Here is a 9,236-nt window from a genome sequence, read left to right as displayed (position 1 = left end):
TAAATGTGTGGTAGAAATGAGAAAATAATGGAAAATGTGAGCTGGCATAAGAAGGAAAAGTGTTCGGCTAGGCTTGGGTAAGATAGAAAGTGCATGTGTTTCATTATACGAGCCTAGGGACTAAATTGAAAAAATGTGAAAGGTTAGGGGCAAAACGATCATTTGGACCGGGGGTAGATATTAAACTCAAAATGTATAATGTAGTGTATTAATGAGTTAAATTTTGTTGTTATAGACCTCGAAGAAGAAATTCCGGAGGACGATCGAGGTAAACGTAAGGTTTTGGAATAGCCGAAACACAACTCCGAAAAGAATATCAGGTAAGTTCGGATAACTTAAAGTAAACCCCTAATATGCATAATTGAATGATTTATGAATGCATGATGATTGCATCTATTATTAGCATAAAATATCATAGAAATGCATATTTGATGGTAACATGTGAAAAATGTCTCGGATGAGGTTGACAAAGGGAATTCAGTGGATAAACCCTCATTGATATGTGTAAAGAGATCCTGCAAGTGTTACAGTAAGGATTTAACCCGGACGGATAATCCGTGATCTCAAGTATAAAAAGAATCTAACCCGGACGGGTGTTCCTTAAATGATCAAGCCTTCCGAAGAATATGTGTGCAGTATGGATTTAACCCAGACGGGTGATCTCGTTAGTTCATGATAGGTTTTAAATATTTATAATTACTCATTCTTGAAATAACTATTATCGCGATGTAGGCATGAAACACCCCGAACCCGAGCCCGTTGCCGGTGTCGGACACGAGGGGTTAACAAGCCAAATCCACTTATAGCACCGACCAATTTGACATTTCGAGCAAGTCGGAAAAGCTGCGTCCTTGTCAGCTTTTAAAGGCATATCTCGAGTTACAAAACTCAGAAACTGATTCCGTAAACTCATATATACATTCCTGGATTTATTTCTAGAATTTTTGGTCGGGCCAATTTGTACAGTTTATTAGTTAAATTCACCCATGTTACAGGGGTCGACTACACTAACCTTCGCGCGTTACAACTAGAATATCTCCCTGTACAAGGCTTCAATGCTGATACCGTTTGTTTCTAATGAAACTAGACTCAAAAAGGAATCTGTAAATATAAGGCATGACTTCTAATTCCTTCTGGATAATTTGTGGTAAATTTTCAAAATCAAGACAGGAGATCCAGAAACGGTTCTGGCCCTGTCTCACGAGAACTTTAATATCTCTTAGTAAACTGATCATATGATCGTTTCGTTACTTTCATATGAAAATAGATCCATCAAGGTTCGTTTACATAATTTATTCACTATTTAATACCATTCCTACTATTTTTAGTGATTTTTCACATTCACGTCACTGCACTGGCAAGCATCTGTTTTTAAGGTAGGCCTTACCTAAATTGTAGTCTCTATGGACCAACTATAGTCTTGTCATACATAGGTCCACTTATGATCATATTTAGCCATTCCAATGGCTGATCATGTGACTAACACCCCATTCCAATCCATAATCACATCATGAAACCATATATAATTTCAAACCACAAATTGAATGGTCTAATGCCATACTCCACCTTTACGAGCCATTTTCGCATGGCCGTACACATATACATCACAAAGATACTTGAAAACAACCAAGGGTAGTCCTATACATGCCATATCCAAAATTCAACTAAAGGAGTACCAAAAGGGCTTTGATAGTGTGGTTGACTTCAACCGATGATCCCGAATCCGATCGCTAACGAGCAAAATCTATAAAACAGAGAGCCAAAGCAACGGGTAAGCATTTTTATGCTTAGTAAGTCTCAAGTAATGAAATCGGCTTTGACTAAAGCATTACATTCACATAGCCAAATGAATCACTTTATTAATACACATTCACATAATCGTACCTACTTCACACTTCATCAATATATACATTCACAAGATATCAACCCATTTCAAGAGTGAAAGTTCGTTAGTCGATTGAACGAATATTATTTCAAACGTATCGACTTTTCCATTGCACATGTAAACATACCTTATCCTTTGGGCTTTTCGAGCGTACTAATTGGATTTATTACAGCAACCAACGCTCACCTTCAACCCAAGCTTCTTGAATACAACCGGATATAACCACACGCATACGAATGCCCCCGGTCTTAGCCCGGATATAACGACTTGCACAAATGCCTTGGTATTAGCTTGGATATAACAACTTGCACAAATGCCTTCGGTATTAGCCCGGATATAACAACTTGCACAAATGCCTTGGTATTAGCTTTGGATATAGTCACTAGCACAATTGCCTTGGTCGTAACCGAATATAATTACTAGCATAAATGTCTTGGGACTTAGCAGGGTATCATTCAATTGCTCATGCACACATAAATCAATAATCATTACACATCCATATTTCATTTTCGTTACTAAGGCTCGAACACAAACATATCACTAGCATAATTGCCTTGGGACTTAGCAGGGTACCATTCAAATACTCATACACACATATATCAATAATCATTACACATCCATATTTCATTTTTAGTTACTAAGGCTCAAACACAAACATATCACTAGCATAATTGCCTTGGGACTTAGCCCGGTACCATTCAAATACTCATACACACATATGTCAATAATCATTACACATCCATATTTCATTTCACATAATTCAAGTAGGGTCATTACTCGAAGACTTACCTCGGATGTTGTCGAACGGATTCAACGGCTATTCGATCACTTTTTCCTTTCCTTTATCCAATTGTGGCCCTCTAAGCTCTTGAGCTAATTCAAACAATTTCAACAATCACATAACTAAGCACTTTAGTCAATTTTCTTTAATTTCGCACACATTCGGCCTTAGCTCACATCAAGGTAGCCGATTACCTAATTCAAGAATAGGCATCATTATGCTTGCCTCTAACCGAATGCATGCACAACAATTCCCCTATTGTGGCCGAATATGCATGTCCATGTTGGGGCCAATTTTATACTTCAAAACCGAAACATCATCACATATAAACATATATCAAAACACAAATTTTTACCTATCATGCAACAAGCAAAAATCGCACTTATGAGCATACCATGGCCGAATACATCACACACCATCCCCTTTCAATTTTCGGTCATGGTTAAACATAGAACTCCATGTCTTACTCAAGAATGCTAAGAGAAAATTCAAGAGTAGTCAATCCATCATTACATGCATCATCAACAAGCTTCATATTTAGCATGCAATGGCTTTAACACAATATCAACCTTGGCCAAATACCATTTCCATGGCATAACAAGGATTTGAACCATGGCTAACATGAACATCAAGTTAGCAACTAAAACATGCATGAATCTCATGACACAACCTCATACATACCTTAATCTTGATGCAACTATAGCCAAATCTCCTTCTAGATCTCTTCTAAACCAAAAATGGAGCAAAATCCTCCCTTTTTCCCTTAGTATTTTCAGCCAAAGAATTGAGAATGGATGAACAAATTTTTCTCCTTTCTTTTCCTCTACTCACGGCAACAAGGGGCATCCATCCATTTTTTTGTCAACCTTTTCTTTAATGCTAACACATTATTTAATTGCTCCCAACATGCCTCACTAACCCAACATGTTGGAAACATGTTCTCCTTTGCCCATCACATCCATCTTGGCCTGCCACTATAGAATAATTTGGGCAATTTTGACATGCAAGTCCACCTTTGTGTCAACATGCACAAATAAACCTTTACAAATTAGCCTATCATTTTTTTACCATGTTTCACCTTGATCCCTATTTAATAATTTCTCATACATTTGGTAAAATTAGAGAATGAAACTTCCACATATTCATGCACACACATAGTAAGCATAAAATATAACAATTAATTATTTTTATGCCTCGGTTTTGTGGTCCCAAAACCACATTCCGATTAGGGTCGTTTTAGGGCTGTCACAACTCTCCCCACTTAAGAAATTTTCGTCCCGAAAATCTTACCGTAAATAGGGTTGGGTATCGCTCTTTCATAGAGTTCTCGGTTTCCCAAGTAGCTTCTTCTATCCCATGTTTGAGCCATAACACTTTCACTAGCGGAACCCGCTTGTTTATAACTCTTTCACTTCACGTGCTAGGATACGAATCGGTTCTTCCTCATAACTCATATTGGCTTGAATTTCAACCTCGATGGACTAATCACGTGTAACGGATCAGATCTATATCGTCAAGCATCGAAACATGAAAGGCGTCGTGAATCTTTTCGAGTTCGGGGGCAAAATCAATCGACACGCGAATCGGGCCAACTCGTTCGGAGATTTCGTCTCGCCTAATGAACCTCGGACTCAATTTGCCTTACGACCAAATCGAGTATCTTTTCCAAGCGAAACCTTAAGAAACACTTTATCTCCCACGATACTCGATGTCTTTTCGTTTGAGATCCGCGTCGACTTTTGACGATCGGAGGCTATCTTGACTTTCACTTTTCGATCAGCATCTTTAATCAAATCCACCGAAAATTTTGCTTTCACCGAGCTCGGTCCAAAACAATGGTGTACGGCATTTACGCGTACAAGGCCTCGTAAGGTGCCATCTTAATACTTGATTGAAAACTATTGCTGTAAGTGAATTCAATCAAAGGCAAATACCGTTCCCATGAACCACTAAACTCGAGGATGCAACATCTCAACATATCCTCAAGTATTTGAATTATCTGCTCGGATTGACCATCGGTTTGGGGGTGAAAGGCGGTCTTGAAATGCAACTTGGTACCCAAAGCTTCTTGCAACTTCTTCCAAAATCGCGAGGTAAATCTCGGATCTCTATCCGACACGATGGAAATAGGTACCCGTGTAATCTCACAATCGAGAAGCGTACAATTCGACTTGTTTGTCCATTGAAAAATCCGACGTCACGGGGACAAAGTGAGCCGACTTAGTCAATCTATCTACCACGACCCAAATCGTATCCTTCTTACTCACGACAACGGCGGTCTGGATACAAAGTCCATTGTGACTCGATCCCATTTCCACTCGGGTATCGTGATCGGTGAAGTAATCTCAAGGCACTTGATGTTCCGCTTTCACTTGTTGACATATTAAACATCTCGAAACAAAGTCGGAGATGTCTCGTTTCATACCATGCCACCAAAACCGAAGTTTCAAGTCGTTGTACATCTTCGTACTTCCCGGGTAGATTGCCATTCGGCTACAATGGGATTCGTTCAGAATTATCGAAATAAGTTCCGAATTCTTTGGAACACATGAATATCGAACCTCAAACAATCGTCATCATCGATTTGGAACTCCGATTCCTTGTTCGGAACACACTCAGCCAATGCCTTTGTCGCAGATTTAAGTCTCTTTGAGTCATCAAATATTTGAGACTTTTGTGATCCGAATACACATGGCACTTCTCACCAAATAAGTAATGTCGCCATATCTTTAAGGCGAATACGATGGCGACCAATTCGAGATCATGGGTCGGATAATTTTTCTCATGTGGCTTTAATTGTCTCGACGCATAAGCCACAACTCGCCCCTCTTGCATCAATACGCAACCCAACCCAAGTAGGGATGCGTCACTATAAATGACAAACTCTTTGCTTGATTCGTGTTGCACTAGAATTGGAGCTTCATCAAATAAGTTTTCGATTGATCGAAGCTTTTCGACATTTCTCCGTCCATTCGAACTTAACATCCTTTTGGAGTAACCGTCATTGGTGTGGCTATCGTCGAGAAACCTTTTACATATCGTCGGTAATAACCGCAAGTCCCAAAACCCCAAACCTCGTAATATTTCTGAGGCTTCCTTGATTGATCGAACAATTCATCGATACGCTGTAACGGATATTTGTTCTTTATTGTCACTTTATTAAAGCGGCGATAGTCGATGCACGACCTCATGGTTCCGTCCTTCTTTTCACAAACAACACCGACGCTTTTAAGGTGAAAAACTCGGATGAGCAAAACCTCTATCCACCAATTCTTGCAACCGAGCTTTCAACTCCTTTAATTTGTTGGTGCCATACGATGCGGAGCTATCGGTTGGAGTGGTACCGGTACCAATTCGATGCCAACTCTATTTCCGTCACAGTGGTAAACCCGCAATTCTTCGTGGAAAACATTCGGTATTCACAAACCATCGCGCAGATTTGGGTTTCTTTTCGACTCCTTGTCATCGAGCACATACGCAAGGTATGTTTCGCACCCCTTTCTTACATATTTCTGGGCCAACATTGCTGATATTACGGTGGCAACCCCTTTAAGTCCGTAGACTCAACCCGAATTATCTCGTTATTCGCGCACCTCAGATCAATAGTCTTGCTTTTTGCAATTTACAACCGCATCGTGCATGGTCAACCAATCCAAACCAAGAATAACGTCGAATTCGTCGAACGGAAAAAGCATTAAGTCCGCCGGAAAACAAGAACCTCGGAATACTAGGGGAGTTTTCTTACACACTTTGTTGACAAGCACGTAATGACCCAAGGGGTTTGACACCCGAATTACGAACTCGAGAGACTCAATAGGCAAAGTCTTCTTGGATGTTAAGGTTTCGCATATATAAGAGTGAGTAGAACCGGGGTCAATCAAAGCAATCACATTAGTATCAAAGAGAGTGAAAGTACTGGTAATAACATCGGTGAGGCAAGCATCCTCACGTCTTGGCGTATGGCATAAGTCCTAGCAGAGCACGAGCCTCGAGATCGATGGTGGCATCTCTAGATCCTCTCGACCGCCACTAGCATTGCCGTGTTTCTAAACGGCCTACCTCGAATTGTGGTAGCGCCGGGTTCCCACTTTGATTTACGTTTTGTTCGGATAAGCTCGGGCAATCTTTAATGAAATGATCGATGATCCGCACTTGTAACAGAGCGGTCACGGAATCTACAACTTCCGAATGCCATTTGCCACAATATTGGCACTCCGTTACGTCTCGACGATCATTGCCAACACCGGCAATCAAGTGACTAGCGTGCCCATAGGGGGTCGATCGCGGTCTCGTCTAGAAAAGCCCAAGTGTCTCTAGACCGCCTAAGCCATCTCTAAATTTCTTTGATGATGTGGGAAGGGCTTCCCAAGACCTCTTCTGAAACTCCTTGCTCCCACTTCACTTTTCTTTTCTCCATCTTGAGCTCCTCGGCTTTGCACGCCGCTCGACAAGAGCCACAAACTCTGATTTCCAAAATGCCAACATACGACTTTATATCATCATTCGGTCCATCTTGAGCGTTTACACATCACGACTTCGAAGAAATGCATTCGCAGCGTCATCGCTAAGCCTCACAAATTTTCGTTCAGAGTCGAACCGACATGGAACCTTGTTTAAGTTCAAGAAATTCCTTCCATTTTGATCCATAAATCTCGGTGATATACTTCTTTCGAACTCGGTTAGAAAGAACTCCCAAGTTACTTGCTCTCTAGGCACAACAGAAGTCGAGTACTCCACCAAGAGGCGGAATCGCGTAGCAAGGAGATAGTACACTTTAAGCATTCATCGGGTGTACAAGATAGCTCATCGAGCACCGGATAGTGTTGTCCAACCAAAATTCAGCTTGCTCGGCATCCTCGCCATCCGTAACTTTAAATTCAGTAGCCCCATGATTTCGAATTCTATCGACTGGGGCTTACTTGGCCTTACTTGGTCGGTTACCGGAGGTATTATAGGTCTGAGGTTGCATTAGTCGGGAATGGAGGTTGTGGAGCAGTAGTGTTAGTTCGAATGTATTGGTTGAACCAATCATTCATCACGCTATAAAAGGCTTGCTTAGCCTCATCATTCGGATTACTAGCAATAGGTTGAGAGTCATTGGCGCTGTCCCTTGTCTTGAGCAGCGCCACACTCTCCACATCATCGTATTGCTCGGTTGGGATCGGGATCCATTACAAATAATTAAACACAAATTCAAAATATCGTAAATCACCACACTATCAATTTATCACTATATGGCATGTATAGCTAGACCCAAACGTATCACGGTAGTCCTAGAATCGACTAAACCGTGCTCGATACCAATAAAATTGTAACACCCGAACCCGAGCCCGTTGTCGGTGTCGGACACGAGGGTTAACAAGCCAAACCCACTTATAGCACCTAATTAATTTGACATTTCAGGCAAGCTGGAAAACTGCGTCCATCGTAAGCCTTAAAAGGCATATCTCGAGTTACAAAACTCGGAAACTGATTCCGTAAATTTTCCTGAATTTAGACTCATATATACATCCCTGGATTTATTTCTAGAATTTTTGGTCGGGTAAATTGGTACAGTTTATCAGTTAAAGTCACCCATGTTACAGGGGTCGACTACACTGACCTTCGCGTGTTACAACTGAAATATCTCCCTGTACAAGGCTTCAATGCTGATGCCGTTTGTTTCTAAAGAAACTAGACTCAAAAAGGAATCTGTACATATAAGGAATGACTTCTAATTTGTAACACCCTGAACCCGAGACCATCGCCGGTGTCGGACACGAGGGGTTAACAAGCCAAGTTCACATATTTTGCCCCCCAATTTGACATTTCCAGTCAGGCTGGAAAACTGCGTCACCGTCGCCTTAAAAATCAAATCTCAAGTTTCAAAACTCGGAAACTGGTTTCGTAAATTTTCCCTGAATTTTGACTCATATATCCATCCATGGATTTATTTCTAGAATTTTTGGTCAGGCCAATTGGTACAGTTTATTAGTTAAAGTCACCCATGTTACAGGGATCGACTGCTCTGACCTTCGCGCATTATAACTTGAATATCTCTCTGTACAGGGATTTAATACTGGTTCCGTTTGTTTCTAATGAAACTAGACTCAAAATGGAATCTGTACATATAAGGAATGACTCCTAATTCTTTCTGTATAATTTATAGTAAATTTTTAAAGTTGCGACAGGGGACCCAGAAACCGTTCTGGCCCTGTCTCACAATAGCTTTAATATCTCTTAACATGTAACTCCTATGACCATTTCGTTTCTTCCATATGAAAATAGACTCATCAAGGTTCATTTACATAGCTTATTCACTATTTAATACCATTCCTAAAAATTTTGGTGATTTTTCACATTCACGTCACTGCAGCTGGCAGCATCTGTTTTAAGGTAGGTCTTACCTATTTTGTAGTCTCCATGAACCAACTAGTCTTGCCATACATAGGTTCATATATGATCATTTTAACCATACCAATGGCTGATCATGTGACCAACATTCCCATCTCCAATCCATAATCACATCATGACACCATATATATATATACAAACCGCAAATAGTCTAAGTTCAGTACTTCACTTTTACGA

Source organism: Gossypium arboreum, chromosome 13 (assembly GCF_025698485.1).
Source record: "Gossypium arboreum isolate Shixiya-1 chromosome 13, ASM2569848v2, whole genome shotgun sequence".
Taxonomy (NCBI): Eukaryota; Viridiplantae; Streptophyta; class Magnoliopsida; order Malvales; family Malvaceae; genus Gossypium; species Gossypium arboreum.
Note: the sequence above shows the minus strand (reverse complement) of the source record.